Below are 15654 nucleotides of genomic sequence, written 5' to 3' on the forward strand. Positions count from 1 at the left end.
TATACTCTACTCATCCTCGGCTACCCAAAACATAACAGTACTGTTTTATTATTACAGAGAAAAAGGAAATAATTTTTTAAAATTTGTATTATTTGGATAAAATGGAGTCTATGGGAGACTGCCATTCAGTAATTCGGAGCTTTCTGGATAATAGGTTTCCAGATAATGGATCCCATACCAGTAAATGGAGCTTTGTAGCTTGGAAAGGCCAATGTTAAATACAAATGATAACTTAACCCTTGTGGCCAACATAAAGCAAAACAGCACATTCTTCAAAAACATCAACATTCATGCTATTTCTCACCGTTCTTGATAAATATACATGTGTCCGGGTTGGATTCGGTGGTGTAACTGGAACAGTCTATAGTTCCATCTCTTTTTCATTATCATTAATTTGGGGTAAAGCTGAAGTGTGATCTAAGTCCAACACAGGGGAGAATTGCAGCATTACAATCTGCTGAGTGACAATACCAACAGGTCCTTATGTTTCAGGAATGGTGGGGATGATACCTTGGCACTGGACTAGTGCCGATACATGGGAATAACTGTATGGTATACTGTACATCAGGCTAGTGGGCTTTTCTACTGTGTCAGTTTTGTGGGCTAATGAGCACTGGCAATCTGTGGATTCTGGGAAAGACCAGAGGTGCTGCTGTAAGACACTATTTAGTGGACTTGTGGGGGGATTTCTTGGGCCTGTGTGTACTTGAAATGCCAGGACCTATTTTGAATCCCAGTTTAGGCTGTGATAAGCAAATGACTAGAGCAGCATGAAGTGAGAAGGGAACTGCAAAACTGTGACTACACTTCACTTCACTTCCTTGCGGGCAACATAACTTACATTTACAAATACAACTTTAAAACCAGTAAAAATGTGTATGAATGTGTATTAGGAAGTTGATTAGATTTATATTTTCTTTCATTGGGCAATGTTTTATTTTGGGGTTTACATCCCCTTCAAAACAGGAAAGGGACTTAGAACATTCTAACAATAGAAAACGAAGTAGACTTTCCCAATGTAACCCTGTCATTACATGGGTCTGGGCAGAGCCGCAAAACAATTTAAGCAGAGCACACTTTTCTTCTTCAACTTAAAAAGACACTTGAGCCAGAGGCCTAATCATGAAATACTAAGAGGTTCCTTGTAACCGACACTCTCAAGGCAGAAAAAAACAGTAGAGATATTAATAACCTTATTTGTTGGCCATTCCATCACTCAGAACTATGAACTATATCTGCCAGAGCGGATTTAAATTCAGTGGATGGATTGGGTCTGGGTACTGAGGTGGTAGATCCATCAGTATCAGAACAGTGTGGCATAAAGAAAAATTGAGCTGTTCCCCTAAACAGAGGCCTGAACTTCTTAAGGCATGAAATATCTTCTGTCTCTAAAAAAGAATCACATCCATTTTATTTATTTATTTTTATTTTTTTATAAATGTCCAGTAAAACACATTAGCAAAGCTTCTACTCAGTTAGTCTTATTTATCTCCATTTCTTGTCAGCTGGTATACAACCTGTGTGCAATGAGACAAAACAGTAATATACTGCTTTTTCATCAGAAAATGGAATAAAATAAATATAAATTTGGAAAAAGAAATTAGACAAAACCAATGAGAATGAATAGTGTGTAGATTTACTCCAAAAACAAGTGTTAATGCTAAAGTATAGAATGTAGAAAATGGTGATGTTCGGTCTCACTACATGGATGCCAGTTTAAGGGTTACCAAAATTAGAAAGAACACTAAAGTATGGAGACCAACTAACAGTGAAGACAGTAGCAAAAATAATTAAATTTAAAGATTATTTATTAGGACATGTATAGCCTTACACGATTATGACTTTAAGTGCTTGCACTGGGAAGAAACAGATGATCTCTTTAAAGTATTGCCGTGCTTTATGACTAAGATAAAGATCCTATCTGATCCCCACTGTAGGCATCAGTCCTACCCATCTTTAAGATAGAGAACTTTTGGAACTGAATCCCAGGTCCTTAAGGGCAGAGACGAGAAGATTCGGGGAGATTAGTCGCCCGGCGACAAATTGCCTCTTCTTTGGGCAACTAACAGTGTCGGACTGGCCCACGGGATACCAGGAAAACTCTTGGAGGTATATTTATCAAAGAGTGAAGTTAATAGTGAAGTTCCGCCACTAGAGTGAAATTCTGCCACTCTCCATTCATTTCTATGGGATTTTTATAGGCGTATTTATCAAAGGGTGAACTTCCACTTTCACCCATTGATAAATACGCCTTTCAAAATTCCTATAGAAATGAATTGAGAGCTGCGGAATTTTACTCTAGTGGCGGAAATTCACTCTTTGATAAATTTACCCCTTGGTGGGCCCAGGTGTCAGTGGGCCCTCTTGCTTCTAATCATTTGGCCTATTTCATGGTCATTCCCTAATTCTTTATGGGAGCAAAGAGGCTTAATAATGGAAGAATTGAGTATAGTATGTACTGTAGATATAAAAGACTAGGAGAATAAAAAGGTTGAGTGAGGAGAGGAGGAATAATAGTTTGGTCTAGGGTTTTCTGGTGGGCTCCTGACATCCCAGTCCGACACTGACTAATCTCCCTGAACTTCCTCCCGCCGGCTACAATTTAAATCACCAGTGGGATGGCACTCGGAGCAATTTTTTTCCCGAAGTTTCCTCGTGAGGCAAATTCCGGTGAATTTGGAAACCAAAGTGTTCAGAGTGTCATCCCGCTGATGATTTAGATTCTAGCCAGCAGGGAGGCAGTTCGGGGAGATTGTCGTCTGGTGACTAATCTCCCCGACCTGCCTCCCTGCTGGCTAGAATCTAAATCACCAGCGGGATGGCACTCTGAACGCTTAGGTTTCCAAATTCGCCCGAAGTTGCCTCACGAGGAAACTTTGGAAAACAAAGCGATCCGAGTGCCATCCCACTGGCATCTCCCGAATCTTCTCATCTATCTCTGCCCTAACTGTTAATATTCAGGAGCACGCTGCGTCAAAACACAGTTCACATAAATCTACACACAGAACATAGATTTCCATTTTATTTCATTCCATTACTTTTTAAAGAACAGCTGACATTTCAAAGAAGCAGACGACTGGCTTTCTGCATGAACAGCCTGCAGCGCTGTACTTATGTAGTCATCACCTTGTTTCCAAGAGCTTGTCTACAAAAGCACACTCCTCCCAACGACAATGTAGCAGCAGCCCCCCCAGGCTAATGCAGTTTCTATGACTAAATTAGATCTTTGGGTTTGTTTGTTTAGGGTTCACTTGTCAGCTTAGTCAGGGACACACTTAATAACCCATTCCGACTGCTCCATATATTAAAACTACTACCTTGCACTATGTGGCAGCCCTGCAAAGAAAAATCCGGGGAGCCTGGAACACTTGATCATTTGTTAACTTGAAAGATATGAAAAGGGAATTAAATCCGTAACAAAATGCCCCTTGTCTAGTCATTCCTTTAAAAAAACAAAAGGAAAATAATGGATTTTTAAAATAGGTTGTTTTGGTTCATATGCAGTTCTAGCCACTGTCACCTCTAAAGCCACCACAGAATTCATTCTAAGCTGTTTAGCAAATGCAGCCTGGACAGCTTCTTATTATCACATCCCGGACTAATATAAAATGTAGGCAGAGAGCTACACAACAGAACCCAAGGGGGATCCTTGTATAATGCTACAATGCAAATCCCTTCCTACATAGCACAGTGCCCAACAACCCCAATATGGAAGTACATATTGGGGGGGGGCAAATTTTTAAAAATCTCAGTGCAGTTGCATAACTAGACAATGCCTGGTCCTCTCACAAAAAAAAAAAAAAAAGACTTCACCATCAGTACAGCAAGGTTTCATTATTGTTAGTAGGGTTATTGGACATGGGGCATTTCCTGAAATAGCCCTTCTATTCTATGCACTCCCTTGTTGGTGTCTTAAAGGGGACCCGGCACCCCAAAAAAATATTCATAATCCTTTTTTATCACATTAGTCAAGCAAAATGAACTTTAATTACACTACATAAATTATTTGAATCTTGTTTCTTTCAGTCTGGGAATTCAAAATTATAGCAAGCAGGCAGGAGTCATTTTGTGGCCACTGTTATTAAGACAAGCCTTGCATCATCTCAAAGTCTTGTTTTTGCACCAAAATGGGGGACCCGATGTCCATCCCCATGCCCTGGCTACACAATTAAAGTAAAGAGAACAGGGGAATGTGTGGGGAGAGCAGTGACATCTAGGAAGTGCTGAATGGAAAGTAAAAGTAATTGTCTGCCCCGCTTCTATACCCAGGGCATAGAGGAGGGGCAGACAATATTTGATTGACAGCTGAGATGTTTAAATGAGCTTACAACAGCTATGAATGCTTTAATAAAAAATAGAAATTGGATTTCATGTTTAACTTGAAAAGGACTTTAATTATACAGATTTTTGTGTCTGCATGACAGGTCAACTTTAAGGATACTAGCAAACATGTCCACCCCACCCCATTGCCTCATTTCTTCCAAATTGGTGTACTATCAGGGAATTGGTGAATGTGCCCTATGTGCCATAGCCCTTCCATATTGGTGCACTTCTTTATTGGTGTTTTAAAGGAGAACTAAAGCCTAACTAAAGAAGTAGGCTTGAAATGTTTTTAATTTTTTGTTGGGCTTCTGTACCAGCCCAAAGCAGCCAAAGCCCTTTAACAGGGAAGGTCTGTGCCTCTGAATATGCCCCAGTAGCTCCCCATCTTCTTTTCTACTGATTCACTGCACATGTTCTGTGCTGTTGTCAACTCAACAACAGGGACCAACTCAAAATATTCACTTCACAGAATATAAATGTCACAATATAAGGCTGATTAGTAATCAATACAGATAATTACTACATCAGCTCAGAAACCAGCGCAATTAGCATCAGAATTTAATAATCAGCTTATATTAAAGACAAACCTCAATGACCCCTAAGCTTAGCTTCTCAACAGCTGCTCAGAGCCCACTGAGCATGTGAGTGTTGCAGACACTTTCCAAGATGGTGACCCCCTGTGACAAATTTGAAGTTCTGGATCATTGCTGCTATTGAGAAGCTGAAACTTTAGTCTGGTGCAATTAGTTCAGTATATAAAATATGGCATTTTTAGCCATCCTTTTTTTTTGCCATAGCCCTTACATATCTAGACATTTCATTATTGGTGTTTTAAAGGTTGCCTTAGTCCTTCCTTTTTGACATTACACAACCCCTTTCCATTATCTCATAATATGACCCTTAATCATCCAATTCACACCCCTTCTGTCCTCATACAATGAGATGAGACCATGGCTAGAATGTCTGACCTGAGGATGGTACTGCTGCTTTATTAAAAACTTTAAAAAACCCTTAAAAAGAGAAATGCACCCCAACTTTTTTTTTTGTATAATGAAAATATATTATTCTAATGAATGGGACCTGCGTCTGTGACTAGCAAGGAGGTATTTGCTATAACGGTTTCCCTTACCTGTAAACAAGAGAAACATAATTGCACCCTTTGTAATTAATGTGCACATTACATATCACCGCACATGTATATACATATCTGATAACCCACAGCTCATTTTGATTATTCCATTCTTATGGACATATGCAGCATATGGCACATTCCTTGGAAGGCAAAAATACGGAACTTCATGTAATTGCCCAGTTCCTCCCTGCTGCTAAGTGCTAAAAAGTATTGGTACTAATCTTTTCTTTACTTGGGTGTAACTTCACCCTTACCCTCGTACAGGTATGGGACCTGCTATTCAGAATGCTTTGGACCTGGGTTTTTCCAAATATTAGATATTTCCCTATTTGGATCTTCATACCTTAAGTCTACTAGAAAATCATGTAAGCATTAAACTGATTTCGCTTCAAATTAAGATTAATTATATCATAGTTTGGATCAAGTGCAAGGTATTGTTTTATTATTACAGAGAAAAAAAAGAAATTTTAAAAATTAGATTATTTTGATAAAATGGAGTCTATAGGAGATGGCCTTTTTGTAATTCAGAGCTTTCTGGATAATGGGTTTCCAGATAATGGATCCCATACCAATGGTTACATGCTGTGCCAATACATTACGCTCTACAGAGGAGAACCAAAGCACAAAGCATATTATGTTCCAGCACTGATATCAGTCTGACACTGTGCCTGCCAGTGCACGGACATTAGTACATGGGAGCACACTAGCAGAGAGAAAATGCAGGTGGAGAGAATGTAAGGATGCACCTAATGTGCCATTAGCCAAAAATTATTGCTCTGCCTTGCCCAGGGCGCATATATGCATGGTATTTGTTTACCCACATTTCATGCTACAGACCAGGAAAGCAGACATAGATAAGCGAGACTAGGTGATTGAGGATTAATGATGTCATTGAGGTACTAAAATGGGTACAAAACAGCAAGGCATTATTATGGAGCTGAGGAAAGTGTGTTTCACTGCTTGGAAGCAAGTACTTTCTGGAGAGGAATTTCACCAAAGAAGCCTAGAGTATTCAACCCCAAACACCAAATAACCCACACACAATGGTACCCTGAACTGATACACCCCTGGGGGGATTCTGCTTTAATAAAAGTATCTGACTCACACATCCACACCCCTTTTCCCCCTTTCTAAAGTGAATGGAGTGGCCTGTACACCAGTTGCATCAATTAATTATTGGTCATTTCTAGTGATGGGCTAATTTATTCCCCAGGTATGGATTCGAGACAAATTTCTGCACTTCGCGGCCTGCAATTGTTTTTGTGAAATTGCTGCAAAAATTCACCATGGAAAAATTCATTGTGACAAAAAAAATTTGTCCCACGTCAGAATTGTTGCGCCCATAAAAATTGTTACGCGTCAATATTATTCAGACGCCCATTGAGTTTAATGCATTTGGACAAGAGTTGCGCACATCAAAATTTATGCGCTTTAAAATAATTTGGATGCACATTGACACATTTTGTGAATTTTTCGCAAATTTTTTCGGAGTTTCACAAATTTTTCAGTGAAGCGAAACGGGACAGATTCAACCATCACTAGTCATTTCTACCCCCTCTGGACCTGACCATTTGTTTCAGTTGCATTTTTACATAAGTGCATCATCTTTCTACTACATATTGATATGAGCAGCAATACCGGGCTTTGGCTCCTTTTTAATCACTATTGTACCCATCCACACTTTGAAGTCTCCGATCATCCTTCCCCTTTCATATGCTTTGTATCTCTTCACTGGTTAAACATGTAAGCAAGCCGAGCAGCATAATGTTTGATGGAAAAACCAATCACCGCCAATGACGAGTTGCACGATACCGGCAAATCCTTTTATCTCTCTGAACCTGAGCTTAAGGGGATTACAGTCCCCTCTGCTTTATCCACGCTCGCCGATAGATGTTGACATGCAAGTCCCAGCTCCATGAGCTAAAAGGCTTCCTGTGCTAGAGGTGGAGGATGCGAGTAAGTGATTATTTGCTCAGGCCTAACCTTCCACAGATCTAAGTAATAAGAGTACAAATTTGCCCTAGAATGTGTGGAAAGGTTTGATGACCAGCTATTCAGCTCTGCAGTAGGGATGTAGCGAACCGCCGATAATGTGTTCGCGAACGCCGTTCGCGAACACCGGCAAAAATTGCGGACAGTTCGCGAACTTCGAACATCCGAAAATCGTTAGATTCGAACGATCGAAGGATTTTAATCGTTCGATCGAACGATTTTCGTTCGAATCGAATGATCGAAGCCATTCGATCGAATGATTTCATTCAATCCAATGGCTTCGATCGTTCGATTCGAACGAAAATCCTTCGATTTTAGCGATCGAATGGTCGAACGATTTTGACGCGAACGCCTATTGGCGAACGTCGCGCGACGTTCGCGAACTTGCGGCGGACGCGAACAGCCGATGTTCGCGCGAACAAGTTCGCGACATCCCTACTCTGCAGCCAATAGAGGTCACATGTGGGGGAAAAAACATTTCAGTGCAGGAGTGGGTTTAAGATCTGCTTTGTACATGAATTTATATCCTCCTGTAAAGCCAAATTGTATTAGTAAAAAGCTAATTTTCCAATATATATACATTGCACATTAACAGTGGTCTAATAATTAGTAGGCTTCTACGAAATTGTTTCAGGAGTTGGAACCAGCAGGGCAAAGAATATTAACAAGACAGGTAGAATGCTTTCAATTGCAACTACATTTACAAATAAAACCAAAACCATTGAAAATGTGTAATGAATGATTATAAGGGAGATGTATTCATTAGGGGATTTAGTCAATCACTTTAGGCAGGGTGATAACAATTTGGGCACTAGAAGGATATTGTGGTCCATCAAACTTTAGACTGCCTCCACTGGCCCATAACAACCAAAGCAAAGGGAAAAACAAATAACCAACTTATGTGCCAGGACCAAACGTCCAAAGCTGCCCATAGTAAAGAGAGCAGCCTGCAAAACTCAAGCTAATTGTGGAATTGCTTTTTCTGGTGACTGATAGGTGTTTATTAAAATGTATTTTGTTTATTGCACAAGATACTACCTTTCCATGGGGTGTCTGAAGATGTGAAGGTGAGGGTATAGACTGTGCGCAGCTTCAAACTGAAACACTGCACATTGGGGCGTGTGCTACATAATCAACTACTGTATGTGTAATGAATGCCATGTTTTGGGCACAGACCTTTTGAACTTAAATCTGCTTCTATAAGGTCTTCAATTTAATACACTCACCGGAGCATTTCTGGTACTGGCCAGCAGATAGCACCATCTCTCCAATATATGGATCAAGTTCTGGCATCTGTTTATTATGCTCAAATTGCCAATATTAGTGTACCTAAGATTACAGGAATAAGTATTTGAAATAACTAGGGATGCACCGAATCCAGGATTCGGCGTTTTTCAGCAGGATTCGAATTCGGCCAAATACTTGTGTCTGGCCGAACCGAATCCGAATCCTAATTTGCATATGTAAATTAGGGGCGGGTAGGGAAATCACATGACTTTTTGACACAAAATAATTTTACGCTTTTTCCTTTCCTGCCCCTAATTTGCATATGCAAATTAGGATTCGGATTCGGTTCGGTATTCGGCCGAATCTTTCACCAAGGATTCGGCCGAATCCCAAATAGAGGATTCGGTGCATCCCTAGAAATAACCAATATCTGGGGTACTGTTCTTGGGGACATGAGCATTAATCTATATTTCTCCAGTTGGTAAATGCTCCTGTCATTTCCTCCCTTTTAACCTATTGGACCAGAGACGATTTTCTCCACTGCAACTACAGGTGCTGCTGTGAAGAGGCAAGATGTGATAATGGGGTTATGTTATAAAGCTACCCTACACTCTGCTCAACTATTTATGTGTGTGTTCTGTGATATGCCAGGCAGTATGGACAGTACAAGTAAAAAGAATTTGGTGGGTGAGGAAGGGCCACACTTTGCTATTAAAAAACATATATAAATCACTGGTGTATAATACTCTGGATTCCCAAAGTTGTTCAGTAGACTGACCTTTTCGGCAGGCTGTTTATTGTACTGCCCATTTGTTCTGTGACAGGAGCCAGACTGTGTGCTCTTTGCTGCATTTTCCTCCCTCTCCTCAAATTTGTTTCTTCCCTTGGAGCAAAACTACTGTTCTGTGCAGGAATCGAGAGCCGGGAAGGGAGATTTAAGGTCTAGACAATTAATCCTCTATCTGCTACACATTTAAAAAGGTCCTTTAAAGATATAAGTAGGGTTGTGTCCAACCGAGCCAGCTGAGATCTCCATTCAGCCTTCAAACATTAAATGGATGCTACTTTTTTTTAACAAAAGGGGCACAATATATATATATATTTTTTTTAAAGAGAATTCGGGGGTGTATTGGGATATGGAATATCTGGAAATATGCTGTTTTTCTAGATTAGCTTCACACACCAAAATATGACTTACACAGAAGGCAATGTACATCTTTTTTACACATTTATAAAAGCCACAACATCTATCACTTTAGCTGGAAGATTGGAATGTACAAGTCACCTAGGGCTTTGTGCCTGTAACGAAGGATGGGTGAATTTTTTCCCCCTTGTTTCACTGCGGAAATGACGCCCATAGACTTGTATGGTGTCGTGCGTCAAAAAAAAAAAAAAGATGCGCAGGAAAAAAAAACAATTGCAGCACATCAAAATTTGACGCCCATAGACTATAATGGGCGGCGGCGACATTTCGCCGGTGGCAAATTTTTGGCGAAACAAGTTATATTCGTCCATCCCTATGTGTAACTGCAGCTGCACTGAAGCCATGACAGGTACATGGTATAATGTGTCTTCAGGGTCGGACTGGGCCAGCAGGACACCAGGAAAAAACCCGGTGGGCCCCGGCCGGCACAGACACACTCCCTGTCACCTCTGCGCTGAACCTACTCCTCCTGCTCGCGAAAGGTACAATAAATCGAGCATTAATGCACACAGGGGTGGGGGTCGTGCGCATGTGGCAGGGGACCCAGAGTAGGCTTTGTGGTACGGGCGGAGAGTTCGGCCCCCGAGACAGCAGCCCTGGGCTCCCCAGTCCAACCCTGCATGTCTCTATTTCTCTGGCTGCATTTAAACTTTCTATAAATAAGGAGAAAATAAGTGAGCATTGATCTTTACCCTGAGATCAACTATCTTCAAATCAGAAAGAAGTTTTACATTAATTATTTTTAATTCTTTAATTATATAGCACCAGCATATTCTGTGACCCTTTACAGATATTTTACATAATTGACATTGCCCCTGCCCTAGTGAAGTTTACAATCGAAGATCCCCATGCCATTCACACACAGTTAACCTGCCTGTATGTTTTGGAGAATGTGGGGGGTGGGGGACCAATGTTTTTGAGGGAGACTCAAAGAGACATGGGGAAACACAAACTCTGTAGAGATAAGAGTCCTGGCAGGAACTAAATTCCAGCATATGTATGTAAGGCAGTAGGGCTATCCATTGCTCAATCGTGCTCTTACCACTCTCTTCCATTTATCCATTACCTGTGAGAATGTTAGTCCAGCACCCTGCAAGAGTTAAAAAAAAAAACCCTGTCCTTCTTGTACTTTTCTCTTGGGAAAATAAGTATTGAACACATAATTGTTTTCAGTAAATATATTTCTAATGGGGCTATTGACATGAAATGTACACCAGATGTCAGCAACAGCCCAAGTAATCCACACATACAAAGAACTCATATCAAATAAATCCATAAATTAATAAACAAAATTAAGGGAATAGTATGTTATAGAATGGCCAATTCTAAGAAACTTTTCAATTGGTCATTATTTTTTTTAAATTTTTTTTATAGTTTTTGTAATTTTTTGCCTTTTTCTTCTGAATCTTTCCAGCTTTCAGATCCACTGACCCCATGTAAAAAAACAAATGCTCTGGAAGGCTAAACGTCTATTGTTATTGCTACTTTTTATTATTCATCTTTCAATTCAGGCCTCTCCTATTCATATTCCAGTCTCTTATTCCAATCAGTGCATTGCTGAAATTGCTGGAGAGCTGCTGAATAAAAAGCTAAATCACTCAAAAACCACAAACAGTAAAAATGAAAACCAATCGTAAATTGTCAGAATATCACACTCTACATCATACTAAAAGTTAATTCAAAGGCGGATAACCCCTTTAACCAACCCACTGGTTTACTCAAAATACATCCTTTCATTACAGTTTTTCAAATAGAAAATTAGTAATTTTCCATTAACAGTGGATAATCAGATTCATAAGGAAGAATGATAATGTACCTGCAGAGACCATAGCATTTCCTTTATAATAGATGAGACATTTATATTAATGAAACTTCAGATAATGTGTAGCCATATAAACATTCTGCTACTTCTGACATATAGTGAATGTCATTTCCGTCACTTACTTCTGAGGATCCAGTCAACCTACTTTTTGCCATCTGATAAGTAAAGCCTTCACATTATAAAGGTTAACATATCCATTCTAGAAGTCATAGGGATCTAAGACATCACTAATGAGTGATCTGCCTGGTATAAAGGGCATTTGGTAAGCAGCCCTATACCTTTATGAGCCTGAACCCCCCCAGTGACTTGTAATTTACAGTAAGGGGTACATTAATCCTTTATAATAGATGAGAGATCCTACTTTCCCTGTATAACTCAGCCTGCAGCCTTGTGCCTTTATATGGGCACAGAACTCCTCAGTGACCTCAAACAGGTCTATTATATAACCGTGACCATTTCATGTAGCCCCAGATTAATAGTTTATAGTACAGATTGTCACTCACATTCTCAGCCACTATAGCTGCAGCTTCACTTGGACATGGCAATCAGTGGCGCCAGAGATGAGCGCTAAGTGGGAGATGAAGATACTTGTGAGACAAATGATTCATTTCACATATGTGGGAGGCTAGAAGTCAGATTCTCTCCTGCCTGCTGCCAAACATCGTTGTTGGAAATAATATGCACTGAATGCTCTGTTATTTACACATAAGCATTAGAGCTGCCATATTGTTTCCCTTTAGACAGTATGGTATATTGCGTGCTTTTATGAGCATGAGAGGATAATATATTACCTTGTGAAATGCAACTATGCCAGCCTAATAATATTTCCTCTTTATAAGAATTCCTACCCCCATTGCCCGCACTTACCCTTCTTTCCCGGGCTTTTAACTTGAGTGGCTTTCCTCCCAACTCATCCAAATCCTAAGAGAATATATTACACAGTAATCAGTTGCACCTAAAATCCTAATGTTGGCTGATTCCATCATAAAAGAGAAATAAGCATTAGAAACTTGCATACTGCATATCAAGTGTCAGACGTATTAAGGCAGCTGGGGAGCACGGCAAGGCATCCCTGTGAGCTTTTCGGGGTACAAAGGACACTTTCTTAGCATGGAAAATAGTAGAAAATGTAGATGACCCAGGCATGTGACCCAACCCCTGAAACTACAATGTATCCCAGGCTGCAGAGCCATCTCACTGACTAAATATTAATGCTGCCTCTTGGAGACACCACAGGCTGCTTTGGATGGTTCAAAGCATTAAGGAAAGCAAATTACAAACAGGATGTATTCTCAGGAGCACTGTATGTGAGCAGGGAGGGAGAGTTAAAGAGGGTGGAGGGGGGAGAAGACTCCCCACAGGGACCTTTCTCGGCTGAACGCTCTGCAAAAGGCTCCCGGTTACACCGAAAGGGACAGAAATTAGCATTTAAATTGGATGGAATGAGATTTTGTGGTTTTATTTTATTAATAAATATAAACCAGTTGTCAGAAGAGGGAAGGGAGCAAGAGCATAGTGCTGGTAAAAGGGAAAAACGTTTTACAAGGACCCAGGAGCTCCTAGTCTATGTGAGAGAGCAGAGGAGGGTTGGAGTGAGAGGGAGTGAAGTTGTGGAAAAGCCACAGGTTGCCTGAGGGCTGAGTTCAAAGAAAAATTAAGTGTGGACATAAAAGCAAAATGCTGATTAACATACTGTACACATATAACCTCCTCGCACATAGATGCTTAGCATAGGGGAAGCTATGATGTTACAACCTGGCTAACTATAAGGACATCTCACCAGATCATCCTCTGTGTGGTCATAACTGATGTCAGGCGAGAAGGAGGTGCACGATTCATCCACCACAGACAACCTGCTACTTATAAAAAGAAACAATGAGTAAACTTTAATCAGCACCAAGCTCTTCAAGAGGCACTTAACATTATGCAGGGATAAGGGCACAGGGAAATATAGAAATTAACAGAGGATAATTAAAGTAAACATAGTGCTTAAATGAATCATAATTCTGGAGCTCCTTCCTTGGGGCTTGAGAAGGTGCTCTTACATTGGCAAATAACATTCAAAGCCAACTATCAGACAGATATCAATCAGGCTGTGTTAAATCTGTAAAATGAATATTATCCATAAATATAATAGATGACCTGTGTAATCTCCAAGAGTTCTCAGGCTGTCCAGACTGGGATGGCCAAAATGCTAAAGAAAATTGATTAGTTCAACAAGCTGGCCAGATATTTCTATGTATGTATATTTAACGTTATTAGTAAAGTGCTGTTAAAGGGGTTGTTCACCTTTGAGTTAACTTTTAGTATGACGTAAAGAGTAATATTCAGAGGCAATTTGTGATACGTTTTCATTTTTTATTATTTGTGGTTTTTGAGTTATTTAGCATTTTATTCAGCAGTTCTCCAGTTTGCAGTTTCTGCAAACTGGTTGCTAGGATCCAGATTACCCTAGCAACCATGCATTGATTTGAATAAGAGACTGGAATGTGAATAGAAGAGGGCCTGAATAGAAACATTAGTAATAAAAAGTAGCAATAACAAAAAATGTGTAGCATACAGACATTTGTTTTTAGAAGGGGTCAGTGACTCCCATGCGAGTCAAAAGAAAAAGGCAAATAATTAAAAAAACTATAACAAATAAATAAGGACCAATTGAAAAGTTGTTTGGAAATAGTCATTCTATATTAAAAGTTAGCTTACAATATTAAAAGTTAGCTTACAGGTTAACCACCCCTTTAAGGAACCACAGCACTGTACAATGCATAAAATGACAATATATAAAAGTACATACAATAAATATACACAGGACACACAGTATGTGGTAAGAGACAGTGGGAAGGAGGTCCCTGCCCCATAGAGCTTACAGTCTAGGTGGGTGTGTGGCTAACATACAGGCACAAATTGGAGGGGGAAAAAGTGCACAAGGTAAAAACATTGTCCAATAGGTACCAGCAGGGGTAGATTAACGCCTAGGCTACCCTAGGCTATAGCCTAGGGGCAGTGGCGTAACTACCGGGGGAGCAGGGGGTGCGATTGGGCCAGGGCCCGCACCCCCTCAGGGCCCCCCGTCAGCTCGCGCACCACTCAGTTCTGCGGCTGTTTCTGGCCGTACAGAGGGGGGCGGGGCCCGGCTGCACGTCCCACGTCAGGGCCCGCCCCCCTCTAGTTACGCCTCTGCCTAGGGGCCCATTAGTGGTAGGGGCCCAGTGGGCACCGGGCAGAGATTTTTTTTTTAAATTAAATTAAAAGCTACCGTGAGGCGGGGGTCAGCCAGCAGCAGGGGGCACCCGCCGGGCCCAGCAACAGCTCTAGAGGCACAGCCAGCCTGCGCATAAAACAGTCTCTGTCTGTGAAGTAATTTTTGCTGTACTGCACTGCAGCCAGAGAAAATTTGCAGCATGCAGCCAATAATTTTTGTAGCCTGCAGACAGTGAAATAATTTCTGCAGACAGTGAAATCATTTTTATAGCCTGCAGAGAGTGAAATAATTTCTGCAGACAGTGAAATCATTTTTGTAGCCTGCAGAGAGTGAAATAATTTCTGCAGACAGTGAAATCATTTTTGTAGCCTGCAAACAGTGAAATAATTTCTGCAGACAGTGAAATCATTTTAGTGGCCTGCAGACAGTGAAATAATTTCTGCAGACAGTGAAATCATTTTTGTTATTTTTTTTCGCCGCTTAAAAACAATAGCGTCATGTGCCATTGCCTAAGCTTGAAACCGCTAGCATATTTACACGGCGACCAGGTTTTTAAAAAAAAAACACTGTACGTACCGTGCCGAAATAAAGTCCAACCCTAGAAGGGGGCCCCGTGGAAAGTGTAACCTAGGGGCCTCACATGTCCTTAATCCGCCACAAGTGATTAAGAGCACTTATGGAGGAATTCAGGGACGTAATTCCAGAGGTAAGGAACAGCAAGATAGAAAGGTTTGAGACAGGAGGTGGCAATG

General features: G+C 40.6%; 1 pseudogene; it reads right to left on the bottom strand.

The window, feature by feature from the left end:
- LOC108702256 overlaps positions 1-15654 on the bottom strand; it is a 119631-nt pseudogene that overhangs the window by 14578 nt on the left and 89399 nt on the right.

This window comes from Xenopus laevis, chromosome 9_10S (assembly GCF_017654675.1).
Source record: "Xenopus laevis strain J_2021 chromosome 9_10S, Xenopus_laevis_v10.1, whole genome shotgun sequence".
NCBI classification, from domain to species: domain Eukaryota; kingdom Metazoa; phylum Chordata; class Amphibia; order Anura; family Pipidae; genus Xenopus; species Xenopus laevis.